Source organism: Saimiri boliviensis, chromosome 13, assembly GCF_048565385.1.
Source record: "Saimiri boliviensis isolate mSaiBol1 chromosome 13, mSaiBol1.pri, whole genome shotgun sequence".
NCBI lineage: Eukaryota > Metazoa > Chordata > Mammalia > Primates > Cebidae > Saimiri > Saimiri boliviensis.
The window spans coordinates 69,681,273-69,703,844 of NC_133461.1; the positions used below are offsets into that span (position 1 = coordinate 69,681,273).

General features: G+C 44.7%; 1 long non-coding RNA gene across 1 annotated transcript; it reads right to left on the minus strand.

Annotated features, from left to right (window-relative positions):
• Positions 1 to 371: 371 nt before the first annotated feature.
• Positions 372 to 22,490, minus strand: LOC141580827 (uncharacterized). Its single transcript, XR_012513190.1, has 4 exons — positions 22,392 to 22,490; positions 18,242 to 18,369; positions 4,013 to 4,112; positions 372 to 2,183 (listed from the first exon to the last, which is right to left on the minus strand). It is a non-coding gene; the product is annotated as an uncharacterized LOC141580827 (long non-coding RNA).
• Between the last annotated feature and the right edge of the window lie 82 nt (positions 22,491 to 22,572).

A 22,572-nucleotide genomic window follows, 5' to 3' on the forward strand; every position in this document is an offset into this window, starting at 1 on the left:
GAGACTCCATCTCAAAAATAAATAAATACATAAATAAACATTTTGTCTTAATGACTTATTTGCAGAAGTGAATGTATCATTCAAGGCAATAACGTTTAGCATTATAGAGTTCAAGATTATATGCAAAGACCTGTACTCAAATTCCCCTCAAGTGAAAAACAATATGCCAGTGAGCTCAGTGAAGAATTCACGGAAAAAATACGTCTCTAGAAAATGCACTTTAAAAAAATTTTCTTCAGTAGATTGCACTGTTTATAACAACAACAAATTGGATGCCAACCAGTAGGAGACTGGTTAAAATATTGGCACGTAGTAAATGCTCACTAAATGCTTATTGAATGAATACATGAATACTAACACTTTCCATTGCTTCCAACGCTCCCTTGCTTCCCTCCTATTCTCTAGGCTCCTGCTGATTCCGTGAGCCCCAACAGCTCTCCAGTAAATCTTGTCTGTGTTTATGATTGCAACCCAAAAAGGCTGATGGACATATAATATTAATGTGGTAAAAAAAATTCACTTTATATCAATTCCATTCTACAGCAAACAATATTATATTTCAGTTCCAGCATAATCATAAAGGCATAGCTTTTGAAATGTTTTGGTTGTTTGCTGATATACTAAATCACACTTCAATCCTTAAGAGGTCTGAAAATAAAGTGAGATCTCATCACTTGACATGTGCATCAGAATGGAGCACTGGTAGTTAGGACTTCTCGGAGATCATAGGCTCCTATGGGCAGACATATCCCAGATAGTCACAAGGTGAAAAAAAGCACAGCAGTGATAATTAGAAAGACACACAGATTGTTGGTGGTAGGTATATTATATTGATTTAGTCGCAAGTAGAATCAGCCAAGTATCAGACAATGAAGAAGGATACTGAAAAAATACAGCATCAAGGTAAGCAGGAGGCACTCTTTACTGGAGAACTTAGTGCAAAATAGGTATCAGGGAAACCTAAGATTATCCTATTCAAAATATGGGACCTGAAGGAAAGAACTAGTAGCAGAAAGCAGTTCTATGCTGTAACTTTACACTCCGCAAGTACTGCCAGCCAAATAACCTGTATTTGGGGCTGGGTGCTGTGACTCACACCTGTAATCTCAGTGCTTTAAGAGGCTGAGGCAGGAGGCTCATTTGAAGCCAGGAGTTCAAGACCAGGTTGGATAACAAAGTGAGAGCCTGTTTGTACAAAATAAAAAGTTAGCTGGGGCCAGGTACAGTGACTCACGCCTGTAACCCCAGCACTTTGGGAAGTCGAGGCAGGTGGATCACTTGAAGTCAGGAGTTTGAGACCAGCCTGGCCAACATGGTAAAACACTGTCTCTACTAAAAATACAAAAATCGGCCAGGCATGGTGGTGGCCTGTAGTCCCAGCTACTCCGGAGGCTGAGGCAGAAGAATCATTTGAAGCTTGAACCAGGGAGGCAGAGGCTGTAATGAGCTGATATTGTGCAACTGCACTGCAGCCTGGGCAACAGAACGAGAATCCATCTCCAAAAGAGAAAAAGTTAGCCAGACATGGGGGTGTGCACCTGCAGGCCTAGCTACTCGGCAGGTTGAGGAAGGAGGATGGCTTGAGCCCAGGAGTTGAAGGCTGCAGTGAGCTGTGATCTCTGTGAAACTGTCTCGAAAATAAATAAATAAATAATCTGTATTTAATCTTCAAAGTAACCTCATGAGGAAGGTATTATTATCCCCAATTTGAAAGTAGAAGAACCAGATGTTAAAAGTATGTATTTGTCTCAGCATGGGAGGCTCAGAGAGCAGAGTCTGAAGCAAAGGCTAATGTGCTCTATGTTATCAAGGAGAACAAGCCCAGGGAGGAGTAACAACCAAGGGAAACAAGGGAAGGAGGAGGAGTCCACTGGAGAGTATGGTTTGGGGGCCAGCCATCCTGCATCCTACTGGACAGAGCTCACCCCACAGGGAGTTCACACCCCACATGCAAGGCCTGTGCATGCATGGGCACTGAGAGGGCTACGACTCTGCACGCCTGGCATCACTGTCTACTGAGAACTCTGAGCAGAGTGCACTACAGGCAGGGTGGTGTGAGGTTGCACCTGTGTGAGGTCAGCTGGAGCCCTGAAGAGCTGATCATTGCAAAGTGGTACTCAGGAGCTGCTAGACACCATGCTGTTCAGTGGGGTCTGGGATTTGTTCCGAGTCTTCTACTACATCTGGATAAGTGAAGAAGGGAGAAAGGTAAAGGAGGTGGTGGTTAAGTTTAATTCCAGTCTGTAGACAGTCAGAGAGTTATGCAGTTTAGGAGAATCCCAGGAATATTCTTAGTATGATGTAGGACTTTCCACAGTTTTATAGTTTGTGTTCCACGGGTAGACACTATATAAACTGTTCATATATATGAGCACAATTTAAAACTTTAGGATAGCTGGGCGCGGTAGCTCACGCCTGTAATCCCAGCACTTTGGGAGGCTGAGGTGGGTGGATCATGAGGTCAAGAGATCGAGACCATCCTGCTCAGCATGGTGAAACCCCGTCTCTACTAAAAATACAAAAAATTAGCTGGGCATGGTGGCACGTGCCTGTAATCCCAGTTACTCAGGAGGCTGAGGCAGGAGAACTGCCTGAACCCAGGAGGCGGAGGCTGCGGTGAGCCGAGATTGCGCCATTGCACTCCAGCCTGGGTAACAAGAGCGAAACTCTGACTCAAAAAAAACCAACAAAACAAAACAAAACAAAACAAACAAAAAAACTTTAGGATAAAAGAATGTATGAGTTGACGTTCATTCATTTATGATTTGAACAAATATATTTGCATTTGCCAAAATGTATTAGTCCCTTATTCTACGTTGACATAACCTTGATCTGGGTACAATGAGGCATGAGAAACCTTGGCAGCAATTGCTGTCCAGAGAGAGAAACATTGTTTCTAGGTGGGAGCTCCTGATTCCAAACCTCTCACCTGTAAGTGACCTTGAGTGGATATAAAATCTCCCTTCTTACCCCCATCTTCTACACGAAAAACACCCTTAATTTAATGTGAAAAATGGAATCAGTATAATGATGGATGAATCACAAAAATATATATATACACACACACAGATGTGATCCTCTTGCCTCAGCCCCCCAAGTAGCTGGGATTACAGGCACCTGCCTAAAAATGTAGACCGGCCTAAAAATATAGACTAAGGTTTGTTTTTTAATTTAATTTCATTAGTGCAACAGACTACTCCATGAACATTGAGTTATTATTAGCAAGCTCCGTAAGTTGACTGGAAAACATCTATCATAAGGCAGGGCAGCCACTAACAGGCAGAAACAGAAGCCATGCAGAAGAATCCATTACATCGTCCTCGAGTGTCACTAGAGAAAAATGACCATATGGTAATTCATTGTGAAGGCTTGGACTCTACAAGGATTTTATAAATACCAATGTCAGCATATCTATTCATCACATAGAGTGGCTAATATGTATTTTTCATACTACTTTCTAAGAATTAAAATGTATTCATACAGAAAAAATATCTGTCATTTATTTTTGTTGGATTCTAATTTATAATCATGAAAATCAATAATGTAATTTGAATTTACTTACTCTTCTTACCATCACCTAAATCATTATTAAATGAAGCCAAGTGACATGCTTCTCTTCATCTCTAAGTGGAAATGCACATTCAATTTATTTTAAAACATTTTGCAAAGCAACATCACTTTCGGAAAACACTTAATAATTGCCTGGCAAATTATTCTCTATGGCCTAGTGCTATTCTTGTTGTATTCAAGAGCTTGATGCAGGAAAACCTCAGGGGACTGAATAAGGAGCATCCTCCTGTTCTAAAGATGAGCCAAAGGGAAAGAAGCCCAGTCTCCATAATCTTTTTCCCAAAACTTTGATGTGAAATTAGCTAAGTTTAGCTGACCTGACCCTTCTTGTGCTAATGGCTTGATTTGTTCCCATCTCTCATTTGTACTCAGGAGCTGAAGGTGCCCTTTTCCATGCAGCATAGACACAGTCACGGAGGCACATGGGAGATAGGGCACCCACCTGCAGGAGGGTCCAAGGACTCCGTGCTGCCTGCAAAGCCTGTGCTCAGCATGGCTTTTCCTTGTTCAACACTGCTTGCGCTTCTCCTGTGTCCTCAGACCTAGAGGAGATATTCAAAATATGTAAGGGCCAAACAGTGAGGGCACTGATGAATCAGAATAGATGCCCACCAGTAAGCTGAACTGGGACTTCCCACCTAATGGTCAGCCCTGTTTAGGCCCCTAACCCCTAATCTGCTTCCTCAGCTCTCCATCCACCCCGGCCCCTTGAGGGTGTTTCTAGACACCAAAGAGTAGCCAAATGTGTCAGGAGACATGTCCTAGGGCAAGACATGTGGGAGCAGCATTCTGCTCTGGACAAATGACAGGGGAGGATGAGTCTAGTCTCAAGGAGGACAGTAGGAGAGAGAGAGAAGTGCCAAAGAAAGTAGAATAAAAAAGAGGTAGGTTGGGCATGATGCCTCACAGCCATAATTCCAGCATTTTTAGAGGTTGAGGTCAGGAGTTCAAGACCAGCCTGACCAACATGGGGAAACCCTGTCTCTACTAAAAATGCAAAATTAACCAGGTGTGGTGGTGCACACGCAGCTACTTGGGAGGCTAAGGTGGGAGAATTACTTGAACCTGGGAGGCGGAGACTCCGGTGAACCAAGATCATACCACTGTACTCCAGCCTGGGTGACAGAGGGAGACTCTGTCGTACAAACGAGAGATGGGAACAAATCAAGCCATTAGCACATTTGTCTGTCTTTAAAAAAAGAAAGAAAGAAAAAGGAGATAGAGAGACACACACTCTGCTGGTGGGATACACACGGGTGGGCCAGACGCATCTGCTCAGGCTCCTGCCCAACAGCTTGGAGTGGTCTGTCTCATCTGATAGGCAATGGGCTGTCAGAAGCGTCTGTTGTTTTGCATGTCTGCTCCTGGGGCATGGTCCTCAGAACAGGCAGGAATGCTAAACATCCGGTAAAGCCCCTTAGAGTGCCAAAGGGTATGTTGGTATGCCTGACAACATGCTCTCCTGGCAGGGAGATTGGTAGTTGCATGTGCCTGGGAGGATTTGGGGAACCCAGGAACCTGCATGTCCAGCTGCGAAATGCCACACTTCTTCCTCCTCTGGGTAGCCTTCTCGGGGTAGACATGTTTCTGTGTCCGCTGTCTTTAGAGAAACCTTATGCCATTTCACTGCTTGTGTTTTGTGAATTGCTTTCTATTGTGCACATACACATTTGCAGATAGATTCCAAAACAAGAGCAGTAATTGACAGTACACAAAAGCATTCAGCTCCCAGGTTATAAGCTGCATTTTCTATATTATATAATATTTGACTTGGCTCCAACACCTGCCTACCATGTGACCCTAGGCAAGTGTTGGAGCCAAGTCAAAGTCAGGCTATTTGATTCCCAACCCTGTATACTGGACCCCAATTTTGTCCCTCCAGGAAAAGAAGGAAATAAGCACTAGGTCAAAGGCCTCAACCTTGGTTACCTGCTGGAGTCACCTGCAGAGCTTTGAAGACTACTAACGTCGCATAGACTGGGAAAAATATTCACAGCTCATTTATCTCACAAATGTCTTATAAATGGAATATATAAAGAATCCCCCCTTAAAAAAGAATCCCCACAAATGAACTATTGAAAGAGAAACACCACAGTTTTTACAAATGGGCAAAAGACTTGAATACATTTCACAAAATCTGAATAAGAATAGCCAATAAGCAAATAGAGAGATGCTCAACATCATTTGCAATCAAGACTGAAAACAAAATGACAATGAGATGTCCTTTCACACCCGCTAGGAGGGCTAACATCAAAAAGATGATCACACCAATGTTGGCAAAGACGTAGGGTGACTGAAGCTATCACTCGTGGCCGTGCGGAGTGTAAAATAGGACAGCCACATTGAAGAACTAGAGCAAATCTGTATAACAACGTTGGTCTTCAACATAGAAATTCCCTCCTATGCACTTAATGGGGAGAGAAATGAATAGGTTCCCAAAAGAGGCTTCTCCAAGCATGCTCATATAAGATTGTTCTAGTTATCCACCGTGACTAAAAAAATCCTTCCACCTCGGTGAAATACAACCAGCGTTTTTCATGCCTACTGGTTCCGCCCGTGGTCAGGAACTGAGAAGTGGCACAGCCGAGCAGCTCGTCTGCCCCATGATTGCCAGTGTTGGGCATGGATTGTCCCCAATGGCTCTCCCACTCACATGCTAGCCTTGGGGCTGGGTGGCTGAAGACTGGGCCCAGCCAGGACTTCCATTTGGGGTGTCTGCAGTGGCCTCCCAGCATCGCGGGCTCAAGACCCTAAAGCCAGTGTTTCCAGAGAACTCCCCACTCTGGGAAGCTGCCTGGCATTTTCTTTGCATGGCCTTTTATATCATAGCCTCTGAAGTAACACAGGGTCTGTAGTGTCTACTCAGGCTGCCATGATACAATACCACAGATGGGTGGCTTAAACAATAGATGTTTGTTTTTTCATCACAGTTTTGGAGGCTAGAAGTCCAAGATCAAGGTGCCAGCAGGGTCAGGTCCTAGCTTGTGAATAGCCACTTTCTTGCTGTGTGCTCACAGTTCCTCCCCTCTGCACCTGTGCGGGGAAGGATGGAGAGTGAGCTCTCATGTCTCCTCTTCTTCTTTCGAGTACATGTCAAGCCTATTGAATTAGGGTCCCACTCTTATGACCTCATTTAATTGTAATTGCCTCCCTAAGAGTCCTGCCTCCAAATATAGCCACACTAGGGATTAGGACTTCGACATGGGAATTTTGAGGGACACAATTCATCTGTAACGATATCATTTCCAGTAGTCTCTATTGGTTGAAGCAATCGTAAACCTGCCTGGCTCCAGCGGGAGGGGTATAGAAACCATTTCTGATGAGATTGTCAAAGATTGTGGCCCTGCTTCAAAACCTCAGCCTCATTCGTAATAGCCCAAAACTGTAATTAATTCAAAAATCCATCACCATCAAAATGGATAAATACGTCCTGATATATTCACGTAACCAAATGCTACTCAGCAATAAAAAGGAATGTACAACCACATGGGTGAATCTCAAAAACATTGTTTTGAGCAAAAGAAGCCAGACCCACCAAAGAAACAAGCCATGTGATTTCATGTATATGAAGTCAAAGAGGTAAAACTCATCTATGGTGATGAAAGTCTGAAAGTGGTTGCCTCTTGGGGTTGGAGTTCATTGCAAGGGGCGTCATAGGCATAACTTTCTGTCGTGATAGAAATGCTCTGTATCTCGTTGTGGATGGTGGTTACAGGAGTGTCTAAAACTGTCAAGTGTCTTTGAAGTAAACATCTAATATATGTACATTTCAGTGTCATGTGGATTATTTCTCTATTTACAAAAGTAATAATGGAGAGTGAGCTCTCCATTATTACTGGGTCCTACTCCCAGAGATTCTCATTCAGTTAATCTGGGGCAGATCCTGGGCAAGAGGATCTTCAAAAGTTTTCCACAAGATGCCAAGAGAAAGTAAAGCTGAAGACTGCTGGGCCAGGCCAGCACAATTCTCAGGGGGAGGGGGACCGACAGAGCATCCTTCTTGAGAATCCAGGCCGGGTGCGGGTGGCTCAAGCCTGTAATCCCAGCACTTTGGGAGGCCGAGGCGGGTGGATCACGAGGTCGAGAGATCAAGACCATCCTGGTCAACATGGTGAAACGCCGTCTCTACCAAAAATACAAAAAATTAGCTGGGCATGGTAGTGTGTGCCTGTAATCCCAGCTACTCAGGAGGCTGAGGCAGGAGAATTGCCTGAACCCGGGAGGCGGAGGTTGCGGTGAGCCAAGATCGCACCATTGCACTTCAGCCTGGGTAACAAGAGCGAAACTCCGTCTCAAAAAAAAAAAAAAAAAAAAAAAAGAGAGAATCCAGTGCTTGCTGTGTAACAGATGACCACACACTTCACTTAAAACAACTCGAATTTGTTCTTACAGTTCTAGAGATCAACAAAATTAGTCTTAACGAGGCCCCTGGAGAATATCCATTCTGCTTTAGTCTGTTTGGGCTACTATAACAAAATACCACAAGTTGGTTGGCTTCTAAACAACAGAAATGTATCTCTCACAGTGTGGAGGCTGGGAGGTCCAAGATTAAGATGGATTTGGTGTCTGGAGAGGGTTCATCTTCTCACTGGAAGGGGTGAGCTAGCTCTCTTGGTGGGTCTCTTTTACAAGAGTTCCAGTTTCAATCATGAGGCTCCACCCTCATGACCTAATCACCTTCCAATATCATCACCTTGGGGATTATAATTAAACACATGAATCTGGGGAGACACGAGCATTCAGACCATAGCACCTGCCCTGGCCCTTCCAGCTTTCAGGGCTGTCCATTTGCTCTGGAAAGAGCTACTCTTTCTATCTTCCAAGCAGCTGTTGTAAGCAGTGGAAGCAAACTGCCCTTTACTTTGGAGAAAGCACTATTGTCTGTCTTCCAAGGCTGTTCATTTCACCAACATTCTTGAAAAGGTGACCAAGAGAAAAGGGAAGCCAGTGTCTCACTGCAAGACATGGCCGCATCACTGTAATCACATCACCTCTTCGGACTCTGACTCTCCTGCATGCCCCTTGTAAGGACTGTTCCATTATACTAGGCCCACCCAAATAAGCAAGGACCATCTCCCCATCTCAAAGTTCTTAACTTCCTCACATCTACAGAGGTCCTTTACCATGTAAAGTAACTTATTCACAGGTTCTGAGGATTGGGACATGGATATACTTTCGGGGCCATTATCCAGCCACCACACTGTGCTGTTCAAAATGAACTTTGCACCAGGCACAATGGCTCATGCATGTAATCCTAGCACTTTAGGAGGTTGAGGCAGGCAGATTGCCTGAGCTCAGGAGTTCGAGACTAGCCTGGGCAACATGGTGAAACCCAGTCGCCATTAAAATACAAAAAAATTAGCTGGGCATGGTGGCCTGCGCCTGTAGTCCCAGCTACTCAGGAGGCTGAGGCAGGAGAATTGCTTGAACCTGGGAGGTGGAGGTTGTAGTGAGCTGAGATCACACCACTGCACTCCAGCCCAGGAGACAGAGTGAGACTCTGTCTCAAAAAAAAAAAAAAAAACTTTGTTGAGATGTCAAAGTGAGGACTAAATCTTCACCTAGAAAATTGGAACTCAAAGGGCTCAGAAAGTTTCCAGAGTCATCTCAAACTATTCCTTAAAAGTGACCTACAAAAAAATTTCCATGATCTCCCTAGACTATAGCATTACACATCAGCTGTTCCAAATAAACGGGCCCTGGGGTAGTGGTCTCATTAACTGAAAACTCAATTTTCTTTCTCAAGTCCCAGGACAACAAGCCCCATTACAACATGAGAACTTGGGAGCAGTGACTGCCCTCTGTGACAAGGGGAAGCGGAGATGCAAACGTTAGTTACAATAGCAGTGGGAAGTACTGGTGGTAGCATGCATTCCTAAGACTGAAGTGTATACCAGTTGACTCTTGCAATGTATGTTGGTAGAACTGATCGTGAAGCATTCTCTCTTCTTCACTCTCTCTCCAAACATTTTTAAGCACTTACTGTGTGCTGGGCAAAGAACGCTTGGGAAGACCCTGTGTTTCCTTCCCCACGCTCTCATTCTTCCAGTGTCTTCCAGAGGCAATTCCTGCAGTTCTTGCAGTGGTTGCCAGTTTCCTTGCTTATGGACTTCCAATTGCTGTCCTCTACTTACAGGATGAGTCCACGGCCTCTAGTCTGGCACCCGGGGTCCTGTCTTGTCTATGTAGTGTTCTCCCCCAGGACTCACAAAATGAATCTCACACCCCGGCAAAGTCTGTGTAAATAGGGACACCTAGACATTTTTTATTGTGTTGCTTAAATACTAAATTATTGACATAAGGCAGCATAGTTTCCTTCCTGCAGGTTACGGTGGAGGACGCTGAAGCTGCTGGACCCCAAAGTTGCTGCCATTGCCACCACAATGCATAATGGCCTGAGAACTTCTCTGGGTCAAGTCTGCTTCCTGATGCCCAGCCACATCTGACTCTACCTGGCTACACAGATCTCTTCTTGCCCAAACTCCAGAGACCCATCTGTTCTGTTACTTACCCATCACCTGGGAATGGTTTGATCCCAGCCACCTGACAAGTTTCCAGAGAGTCAAATGTGTCACACTAGGAGAAGGTTGGATCCCTGAAACCCATCCACAGAGGCCTGAGTAGTCCCAGGATCTCAGCTAAGTAACTACTGGACTAGGCCATCTCTGAGTCCTTTCCACCAATAAAAGTCTGTTACTCTGTAATTTTACTCCAATTGTGTCCTTTCAATACATAATACAAATTATAGTGGGAAGGAAAAATCCCAGGGAAGTTAGTAAGGAAGACGGCCCTTCCCTTATTCCCAGTCACTACAGGCGTCCCAGGCCTGCAACATATACTCTTCTTGCCAAGGCAATCCAAAATGCTCTCTGACCCCTTCACAAGAAAGAGATTGAGCCCTTCATCCCTGCCCAATCTGCTGCTGCTTGTACCCTGAGAGAGGCTAGAATAGCAAGGGTTTCCCTCAGTACCAGGACTATTGACCTAAGGTAGAAAGGTAGCTCTCCTGGGCTCCTGCCACCTGGCTTTGCCCTTCTCAGCATTGCTACTGGCCCTGCAAAAGCCTTTTCTCACCTTCGGCTTCAGTCAGAAAGGAAAATGTGCACTCGGGGCTTCTCTTAGTTTTAGATAGGTTCTTCCCTCCAGACCACAGGAGTGAAGAGCAAAGGATGTCTGTGTGACATTTTCTCCAGTGCTTGCTATAGAGAGACAAGAAGAATACCACTACCCAAAAGGGGAATGCCACTCAAGGCCATGGGCCCCAGGCAGCCCATTAGTGTGCAGACTGCAGCCTCCTGGCACAGAGGACTGATGTAAATTCTCAGGAAGACTAGAGGTGCATTTGGCAGCCACCTTCTCCATTCTAGCAGCACATTTTCCCCCCACTACACCTCCCAGAGGAAGAGGACCCTCCTCATCCTCTATACTCCTGTTGCCAGACGAATCTCCCTGAGTGTTTCACATGTTTGTATATCTTGCAATGAGACACTGGCTTTCCTTTGTTCCGGGTTACTTTTCCAAGAATGTTAGCGGAATGAATAGTCTTGTAAGACAAGTAACAGTGTCTGTCTCCAAAGAGCAGTTTGCTTACACTGCTTGCAACAAAGGGCAGTTGCTTGGAAGATAGAAAGAGTAGCTCTTTCCAGAGCAAAAGGGAAGGCAGGCTTACTGCCCACTGTCAAATATTCAGGGTTCCCAAGCTCAGAGATGGTCCTGAATTGCAAGCCACTGCCTGTGCAGGTATCATCTGCTGGCCACACATGCTAGAGCTCAGACAGGGCAAGGAAATATGGGTACTATGGCTATAGTGATTGTTGTAAATAATAACATGGCTTCTAGCTGGGCACTGTGGTTCATGCCTGTAAGTTCCAGAACTTTGGGGGGCTGAGGCAGGAGGATCACTTGAGCCCAGGAATTTGAGGCTGCAGTGAGTGATGATTGCATCACTGCACTCCAGCCTGGGTGACAGAGTGAGACCCTGTCTATAAAAATAAATAAATAAAAATAAAAAATAACACAGCTCTTGCCAGTATCCATATCCACGAGTCTGTGATGGCCCAGCGCATTAGCCAGCAAGTAAAGTCCTAGATCCTTCCAGGGCATTGACACTCCCTAGTGCTGGGCTCAGGGCGCATCAGCCCTTCTCCTGCCCCCACCACAGCTTACTTCTGAGAAGGCCTCCCATGTTCTGAGAGCTTCAGTTTTATTTTATTTTTGAGACAGTCTTACTCTGTTGCCTAGGCTGGAGTGCAGCGGCGTGATCCTGGTCACTGCACCCACCACCTCCTGGGCTCAAGCAATTCTCCTGCCTCAGCCTCCTGAGTAGCTGGGATTACAGGTGCACACCACCATGCCCGTCTAATTTTTGGATTTTTAGTAGAGACGGTGGGGGGAGCGCGGGGGTGGTCTCGTCATATTGGCCAGTCTAGTCTCGAACTCCTGACCTCAAGTGATCTGCCTGCTTCAGTCACCGTGCCTGGCCAAATTTTATTGGCTCAATTAAAATCAAATTTAAAAATGTAAAGATTTTATTTCCAGTTTGACAATAAGCCGTCTGCCCTGTGACAGACCACTGACAAATTCAGCTGTGGCTGACCCCTAGGAATCCGCAGTCACAGGACCTTTCCAAGTTCCATATGAGATGCCGTAGTGCCATCTGCTGGTTCCTGTCTCACAGGAACTTCACACATGCAGACGGTTGGTATTACCCTGCAGTGCACACACGGTTCTCAGATGGACCTGAGGAAAGGACGAATGAAGCTCACAAATGCCATGTAGAGCAAAAGGAGCTGGGTAGGAAAAGTATATGTTGTGTAATTTCATGTACAGAAAGCACAAAACAAGTGAAACTAACTCTGCCAGTCAGGGTTTCACAGAGAAACAGAACTAATAGGAGATACATGGATATATTTTAAAGGAATTTATTTAAAGGAATTGGCTCATGTGACTGTGAGGCCTGCCAGTCTATAGTTTGTAGGGCAGGTCAGCAAATCAGAAAGTCTGGTAGGATTTCTGTGTTACAGTCTTGAGGCAGAATTCCTTCGTTTTCCCTGGGAAACCTCAGTCTTTGCTCTCAAGGCCTTCAACTGAATGGGTGAGGCCCACTCTCATTATTGAGGGTAATCTCCTTAAAGTCAATGGATTGTATTTGTAGGTGTATATTAATCACACCTACACAACATCTTCACAGCAACTTCTAGACCTAGTGTTTGAGCAAACACCTGGGCACCATAGCTTAACCATAGTGACACAAAATTAACTACTGCAGTCAATTCTTCGTCGACTTAGCATATATCCATATCTCCTTAAACTATATTTAATCTCCAAATACTAGCAAAATCACATTTGCATCTCACCCAATTCAACCATCTTGGGTAAAACCAGAGACACACTCACCCTTCCCCAGAGAAGGATGCAGAGTTCTTGGGTCACATTTACTTTTCTCTTTGGTATCCTGTAACTGAAATACTAAGATATGTCTATGTTATATAAGGGAATAAGAGAGAGAATAAGGCAAAGACATTTTCTAAACACACACACACAACACATTTGTAACCAAATAAGGAAGAAATACTCATAACCGTTACAGTCCCCATTTCTGTAACTGGCTATGTGGTTATAGATGGTATTTATAACTATCTTCTTTCACTGCCCATTCCTGATTCCCTTTGCTCTCAGCAAGGACCTCAGCTGGTCATGGTTCTTCACCAGGTGGGGTGACCCAAACCCTTCCTTCCTGAAGAGTTTGGACCATTTAGTAGTATGGCCTGAATTAGGTTGTTAATAGTTTTCCATTGACTTTAATCACAGGAGTACTAAGAGATCTCTTGTACTCCAGATGCACTCTTACTTAGCTCCGTTGAGGAGTAGCAGCCCAATTTTCCCTGGTAGCCAGGACCAATCATCCCAGAAAACACAGCAGCTCCCTTCTTAGCCTGTTGACTCAGAGGCATGAGGAGCCCAAAGTGGCTGGGTGGCATCTTAACTTAGAGTTCAGTGGCATCATTGTTGTGTTTGGTTCAGTGGAATCATTATTGTGTTTCCTGGTGGAAGCATTCTTCCCTTTAGAACTAAGACTTTTAGATCAGCAGTGCATTAGGTCACAGGACATGAAGAAAACATTTTGCTAGTAGGTCAGCATAGGGGCAATAGTGAGTGGTACCACTTCCATTTCCATCCTTTGATTCCTGGATCTATGTATCATGGCTATGGGAGAAGCAGCATCCTATATTAGATGCTAACTTATATTTATTTATTTTGAGACAGGGTCTTCCTTTGTCACCCAAGCTGGAGTGTAGTGGCATGATCAAGGCTCACTGTAGCCTCAACCTCCTGGGCTCAAGTGACCCTCCCATATCAGCTTCCTGAGTAGCTGGGAGTACATGCCACCATATCCAACTAATTTTTAAACGTTTTTTTTAATAGAGACAGGGCCTTGCTATGTCTCTTAGGCTTGTCTCGAACTTCTAGGCTCAAGTGATCCCCCGATCTTAGCTTCCCAAAGTGCTGGGATTACAAGCATAAGCCATCATGCCCAGCCCCTTGGGTGCTAATTTAGAGCATATACAGCCTCCTGGAGAATACTGCCCCAGCCCTGCAAGGTATTACCACCTACCTGGCACTGTATCTATATCCTCAAAAGGCCATTCCACTGTTCTGATCAAAGCACTCACATCACAGAGAAAAAAAAAAAACAAACGCAGCAATGGGCACTGGCTTACGGAAGTCACTGGCCTTACCATGTTCCCCACCATCCTGAAGCAGCAGGCTGAATAGAATAGTGAGTAGAATAGAACAGGCTGAATAGAATAGAAGCCATGCTTTGTGGAATCTACCACAGTGGTGAATACGGCATTCTGGGAATCCACGGATAGTTCAGAGGCATTGTGTACAGGGAGAACAAATCCATATTCAGACTAAGTGTCAACTCCAGAAAGGACAAAATATCAACCTACCATGATGGAAGGAGTCCAATGTAACCAACCCACCACCTGTAGATGGTTGATCAACCAGGGAATGGTGCCATATTGGAGACTCAGGGGTGGTCTCTACTGCTGACAGATTGGGCACTCAGTGGTGGATGTAGCCAGGTTGGCCATAGTGGGTGGAAGTCCACACTGCTGAATCCACATGTAACATTGATCCCTGACACCATGGCTGCTTCGTTCATAAATTCATTGAGCATGACAGGAGTAGCTAGGGAAAGAGGCTGCCTGGTATCCACAGAACAGGTCATTCTATCCTATTATTAAAATCCTCTTCTGTAGATGTCTCCCTTTGGTGGGCATTCATATGGGACACAAATATATTCACATTTTTTTATTCATTCAAAGAGAGAGACATCAAATTTGTCATTAATTTTCAATAATGTTCTTTCCAAGTCCCTGATCATCAAACAAAATCTCATAAGTGAATATACAATTATACCTCTTGTCATATCTCCTTCCAAATAAAGGGAACCACTGGGTGCATTACCCAAAGTTGGGGATTGCCCTCACTGGGAGAAATTCCTTCACCACTGTTTCTCAGGGATGTCCCAGTAAGGGAATATTATGTTGCAGTTGTCCATATTGGGTTGCCTGCATATCACGCAGAACCATCTACATGCCTGGTACATCCGTGTCTTATCTTTCTCAGTCAACTGATTATAGGAAACGCTGCATGAGGCCATAGATGGGGGCTGGAACAGATAAGATTGTGTAGTTGGACTAGGGGCCAAGGGCCCCCACTCAAAACTAGCAGCTTTTCAGGTCACTTGGTTGATGAGCTAGAGTGGCACACCCAAATAAGGAATGTCTTGCCTCCAAAATCCAAAAAGGCATTGTACCTCTTTTTTTGATTATAGGAGGAGCCAAATGCAACAACTTATCTTTCATTTTGTAAGCAAGGATCCCTAGAAATTTCACTGAGGGAGAAGGCCCCTGAATTTTAGTTGAATTTATTCTCCATTCTCTGACATGCACATTTCTTACCACTAAGTCTAGAGCAGTTGCTACATCTTGCTCATCAGATCCAATCAGCATAATGCCATTAATGTACTAAACTGGTATGATATCTTGTGGAAAAGAAAGGTGATCAAAATCCCTGAAGACTATATTATGATACGAATGGAGAGTTTAATATACTCCTGACATAAGACAGTTATAGACTGAATTGTATTCTTCCAAATTCTTATGTTGAAGTCCTAACCCCCAATCTGACTATGTTTGGAGAGAGGGCCTTTAGGGAGGTAATTAAACTTAAATAAGATCATAAGAGGGGGGCCCTTATCTAATAGAACTGGTGACCTTATAAGAAGAGAGAGACAACAGAGATTTCTCTCTATACACAAGCACAGAACAGAGACCGTGTGAGGACACAGTGAAAAGGTGGCAGTCTACAAGCCAAGAAGAGAGACCTCGTAGAATTCAAATATGCCAGTACCTCCATCTGGGGCTTTTAGTCTCTGGAACTGTTAAAAAGTAAATTTCGGCTGGGCGCTGTGGCTCACGCCTACAATCCCAGCTCTTAGGGAGGCAGAGGTGGGAGGATAACTTGAGCCCAGGAGTTCGAGACCTGCCTGAGCAATATAGTGAGACCCCGTTCTCCACAAAAAGAAAAAAACCAAAAAGACAAAAAAAAAAAAAAAAGTAAATTTCTTGGGCACAGTGGCTCACACCCATAATCCTAGCACTTTGAGAGGCCAAAGCAGGTGGATCATCTAGGGTCAGGAGTTTGAGAGCAGCCTGGGCAACTAGGTGAAACCCTGTCTCTACTAAAAATACAAAAATTATCCAGTTGCGGGGGTACACACCTGTAATCCCAGCTACTTGGGAAGCTGAGGCAGGAGAATCACTTGAACAGTGATGGAGGTTGAAGTGAGCCAAGATCACGCCCTGCACTCCAGCCTGGGCAACAGAGCAAGACTCCATCTCAAAAAAAAAAGTAAATTTCTGTTGTTTAAACCACCCAATCCTGTGGTATTTTGTTATGGAAGCCTGAGCAGACTAACAAAACAGTAAAGGTGTATTGCTGGCCTTGCCAGCTGAAAGCAAATTGCTTCTGGCAATCTTTATTAATAGATATTGAGGAAAAAGCATTTGCCAATCAATAGCTGCACACCAAGTACCGGGGTATCAAGGCAGGTGTTAACTTACTCAAGCAATGAAATCACATCCGGAACTGGAGTTGCAATTGGGGTGGCCACCTGGTTACATTTACAGGTGTCATTCTCCAAGACCCATCTTTTTTTCTGCACAGGCCAAATGAGCTAATTGAAGGGATGTGGTAGAAGTCACCATCCTTGCTTTGTTCAAGTCCTTGATGATGACACTAATCTCTGAAATTCCTTCAGAAATTTGGGATTGTTTTTGTTTACTATTTTCCCTTAGAAGAGGCAGTTCTAGTGGCTTCCACTTGGCTTTTCCTACCACAATATCCCTCACTCCACAGGAACCAGCGTGGGGATTCTGCCAGTTGCTGAGTAACCGGTCTATATTAGTTATGCATCCTGGAACCGGGAAAGTAACCACTGGATGGGTTTAGGGACCTACTGGCCCAAAGTGAGATGGACCTGGGCTCCACTGACCATCTTACCTCCATAAGCCCCTTCTCTGAATGGTGACCACAGTGATTTTTTGGGCTTCCTGGAAACAGTGTGAGTTCAGAGGCAGTTCAGTAATCCCACAAAAGTCTGATTATTTTATTTTCCACAAAGTACAATCACCATGGTAAAAGACCATAGGTGCCTTTGGAGACACCTGAGAGGAAGATTAACAGTATACATTTTGACAGTATAGCAAGGTCCTTCTTCAAGGTGACTTCGCTTTCCCTTCACTCAGGGATTCTAGGTCTGTAAACTGGTTCAATTCTGGGAATTGAGTAAAGGGCTGTGACTCTCTGTTTTTATGATTCAAGTTAGGTGTTTGTTCACTTGACCTAGATCTCTTCTAATTATACAGATCAAGTAAGAATTTAACAGGCTGTTCGTCTACTCTGTTCTAGGGACACCACGATCAGTAGCCAATGCCATAGGTCTCTGAGGCCAGTCAGGCTATTATTATCGCTTTGACTCTGCTTCCCATTATGGTAAACATGCTCTCCTTGCTTTTAGCAATTGTTATCACTTGTCCCCTGCTATCCCAGAAACCAGTTACCTGCACTGCATTTAAGGATCTCCAGTTCTGTGACAATAGATCCCACTACAATTTAGGACCTACAAGAAAAAGCAACTACTGGAGCTCCTCGATGGTGCAGGGGCTCCCCTCACAGATTTATTTCTCAGTCATGGTGAAAGGTGTATCCTCTGGATGCTCCTAGAGTGGGTGAGCAGGTGTTACATGTGAAATCTAACATTACAACCTCCCTATACCTTCCTCTACAGTGCACAAAGTCAGCTCCGGCATTTCAACTTTATTTAGTGTGGGCCACCTTTCCGTCCATGCTTCAGCCAAACCAAACTGTCAGAGCCCTTTACTAAGTCCTAGAGGTGCAACACTGAATCGAGAAGATCTAACTAGCAGGCCTATCTCAATAAATTACACCCAATCCAACTTCATGTTCCTTGCATCATTATCCCACACCCTAACACTCGCTCCCACAGACATTCCCCAGATTTGTCTGTACAAACTGGAACCATCATGTAGTTCTTTTGGAGAACAGTGAACCTCCTGAGTCACACTTTGTATCTCACCTTTCATGGCCTGCAGGGACTTGAGTCTTGTCATAGTTCCAAAAGCAAAGAGGGGTGCCTAGGGTAGGTCCTGAGGAATCAGCAGTGTCTTCTGAGGCACCTACCTCAGAAGAGGCCATCACAGACTCCTGAGGGAGAGCAGAGTCAAGGTCTCAGATGGGGTGGAAGGCTTGTTTCTACTGGCAGAGAATACTCTGCAGAATTTAGGAGCTCAATATCCCCAGCTTCACCAGGATCTGCCCGCAAGTCCCCATTCAAATTTTTAGGTGTCCTCATATGAAGGCTCTAGGAGAGAGAAAAAATTCAGGACCCTTTCCTTCCCAATTCCTGCCATTACTTTAAAAACAGAGGCTCCCTGTGAAGTTGGGAATTCAATTTGTGTCATAATTCAACCACTTGCAGATGAGACTCTGGATTTGGCTTTCAGATATGTCAGCTTTGTGGCTACAGGGGATAAGTATTGTTTGTTTGTTTATTTGTGTGTGTTTGTTTTCAGGGAAGATACAGAAACTCCATTTCAAAAATATAAATAAATAAATAAATAAATAAATAAATAACCTACAGTGAAGTTAACCTAGAGCTTGGCTTCCTGCTCAGGAGAGGGATTTGAACGGCAGCAATAACAGCAGCACTTAGCCCTAGCTCCAGCAGTAGTAGCAGAGGCTCCAGGAACCTCAGCTGTTCAGAGCTTGTGGGTTCCTGTGGCTGTTGCTCTACTGAACGCCTGCAGTGTAAGCTGGAGTATTGGCTCCTGGCTTTCTGCCTGTTGATGGTAAAGATGCCAACGTCAGCAGCCTCAGAGTCAATGATAGTAGCTCTGGGCAAAACTATTTTCCCTTTCACGCTTCCAGCCCAAAGTTTCTCGTAGTTACTAGTCTCTGGGTAATCTCACATGTTCCCTTTTTGCTCTTAATTAACCCCTCCGATATATTTGCCATTAGTTTCCTATGCTAAATTCTCTCTCTCTCTCTCTTTTTTTTTTTTTTTTTTTTTGAGATAGTGTCTCTCTGTGTTGCCCAGGTTGGAGTGCTGTGGCATAATCTTGCTCCACCACCACTCTGGCTATTTTTTTGTAGAGACAGGGGTCTTGCCATGTTACCCAGGCTGGTCTTGAACTCCTGAGCTCAAATAATCTGCTTGCCTCAGCCTCTCAAAGTGCTGTATTACAGGGGTTAGCCACCTGGCCTGGCTGATACAACCACTTTGGAAGACAGTTTGTAAGTCTCTTATAAAACTAGGCCAGGCACAGCGGCTCATGCCTGTAATCCAAACACTGTATGAGGCCAAGGTGGGAGGATTGATTGAGCCCAGGAGTTTGAGACCAGCCCAGTCAACACGGTGAAACCCCATCTCTTAAAAAAAAAAAAAAAAAAAAAAAAAAAGAAAAATAGCTGGGCATGGTAGCACTGTGCCTATAATCCCAGCTACTTGCGAAGCTGAGGTGGGAGGATCATCTGAACCCAGGGAATTCAAAGTTGCAGTGAGCCATGATTACATCACTGTACTGTAGCCTAAGCCATGACAGAGTGAGACCCTGTCTCAAAAAACAAAACAAAACCCCCAAAACAAAACAAAACTTCTCTTACAATATGATCCAGCAATCACACTCTTTGTTATCTACCCAAAGGAGTTGAAAACACGTCCACACAAAAACCTGCACACATATGTTTGTAGGAGCTTTATTCATAATTTCCCAAAAACAGAAACAACCAGGATGCCCTTTAGTTGGTGTATGAATAAACATTGTTATAGCCTGACAATGGAATATTATTCCGCACTAAAAAAAAAATGAACTATTAAGACAAGACATGGAAAAAGCTTACATGCATATTACTATAAGGAAAGAAGCCAATGTGAGAAGGCTGGCAAACCATGCAGGCAGTGGAAAGATCAGCGGTTGCCAGGTGTTGCAGGGAGAAAGGGATGAACAGGAGCACTGAGGATTTTCAGGGCAGTGAAACTCTTCTGTGAGATACTATAATGCTGGATCTGTGTCATTATATATTTGCCAAAACCCACAGAATAAAACACCAAGAGTGAACCCTAATGCAAATTCTGAACTTTGGGTGATGTGTCAATGCAGGTTCACTGATGTACTACTTTGGTATGGGATGTTGACAGTGGAGGATGCTATGCCTGTGTGGTGGTAGGTGTGTATATGGGAACTATATTTTCTGCTCAATTTTGCTGTGAACCTGAAATTGTTCTAATAATTAAAGTCTGTGTTTAAAAATCCACTGTTTCACGCAATTCAACACTTCACTCCCATTCTGCTAATCTCTGGCAACCACTGATCTGTTTACTGTCTGTATTTAAATTTAATTCAAATAATTTTTAAACTGTTTTGGTATTTTTATAATAATTTATTTTGATTGGACTTTTATGGTGAGTACTTTCTTTGGAAATGACTGTCTCTGACCTTCAAAAAAGTTACAGCTGTTATCAATTATCACAAGAGGAGGGGCCCACCTCTTAAAGTAGCAATAAAATCTTATTTATAGTTATAAAAGTTCAGGTCATTTGGCCACCTCTCTTTGCAGGTTTCTGTTCAATCCATCAGGGAACAGCTGGGACTAATTATTTAAAAAACTTTCCAGCCTGCTAATCTTCCATACTTCACATTCTTGTCATTCCTGGCCAAAATCTAAAGAGTAAGTCCCTTCTGCAGCCTCATTTTATGTTTTTTTTTTCCCCTGTACTTTCACTCCGCTGACACAAGCTTCCACTGCCTCCACCACGCCCAGCTAATTTTCGTATTTTTAGTAGAGACGGGGGTTTCACCATGTTGGCCAGGCTGATCTCGAACTTCTGATCTTGTGATCCGCCAGCCTCGGCCTCCCAAAGTGCCGGAATTACAGGCGTGAGCCACCGTGCCCAACCTGGGTGACACGTTTTTACCGGCACTCTTCTAATTCCTACTATTTTCCTACCCCCTTGGTGGCTCCTAGCACCCCCAGGCCTGTTCTACTGGTGAAATCTTGACACATTTAAACCACTACTTCTGATCCTTTCCTCCCCCTCCAGCCTTTGCTCTTCGGCTGCGGAGCCTGGACACCCTGTCATCCCCTCAGGCATTTCTCTTGTCCTCCCTGCTTCTCAGCCCTCCCAGCCCGCCAAGTGCAGCCCCTGACCAAACCCAGGGTTGGTCTCCACTTGCTCCGCGCGCCTCGCAAGTGTCTGCGTGTGGGGATGGGGGAACACATCCAAACGTAGACGTAAATGATTCAGGGCTGAGTAACGTGCGACACAGTCCACTTCATCTTTCTTCATTTGTACATTATACCTGTTAGGGACAAGCTGCCTCAGAATGCTATCAGAAATCAGAATGCTATCAGAAAACTCAAAGACCAACCACAAAAACTTAAAGACAGTTCACCGGGCCCTAGTAGTTCTGTAACTCCCGGGCACCCTGGCTATTGCCCGTCCTAGGTTCTGCCCTAACCCTTTTCCTACTTCTAGCATTCGGCCCCTGCCTCTTACAGCTCCTCAGCCAGTTTTTACAGGACCGCATTAAGGCTTTCGCCCATGAAACAATACAAGATACAATGCTGCTCCAAGAATATTCCAGGATTCCAGGAACGGCAACCCCTACAATCTAGCCTCTCCCCAGACGTTGCTCCTCCTCTATTACCTATTAAAAGGCTGGAATGTTACGGACAAGCTGCCTCAGAAAACCCCCTCCCACAAGCTAACTCCTCCCCTCCATTGCTCTGCAGCTGCATTTCAGAACTCCTACTCTAGGCGCCACGTCAAGCGTATCAGACGGGCTACAATTAAGCAAAGCTTGCTTACAGCCATCCGGGCAGCTTGGGGAAGGACAGGGAAAACACATGTTTGCTATCCATACTTGTAAATTCCTGTTTGACACATAACTGTAAAATCCTGGGTTTTTTTTAAAAAAAACACCGCCACAAAAGTCACAAGATAATGTAAGTCTGTCACAAGTTAACAAACTATCTCTGTGCCTGTTACAAGCTGTTAAATTATCTCAGTCCTGAGACTCCCTTATGTCCCTCTCACCCCATATAAATCCCTCGTTTTGTAAGCTCAGGGCTGCCTCCTCTGATACGGGGCAGCCCGGCAGGTTAATAATTTGGGTCTATTCTCCTTTCTCTTGGCTAACCTTACAATACCGAGAAGCTCTTACTACCTCCATCCCAGCACAGGTAATTCCCGTTGTGTAGAGCAGCCTCCGCCGCTGAACTGTAGGAGCCGGGGAGCCCTCTCGCCAGGCTCGCAGGGCCTGATGGGCCGGGGGCAGGCCGGGGCTTGCCCTGAGGGGGACAGGGTGGGGCTGGAAGGGGCGGGACGGTGGGGCGAGGCAAGGGTTG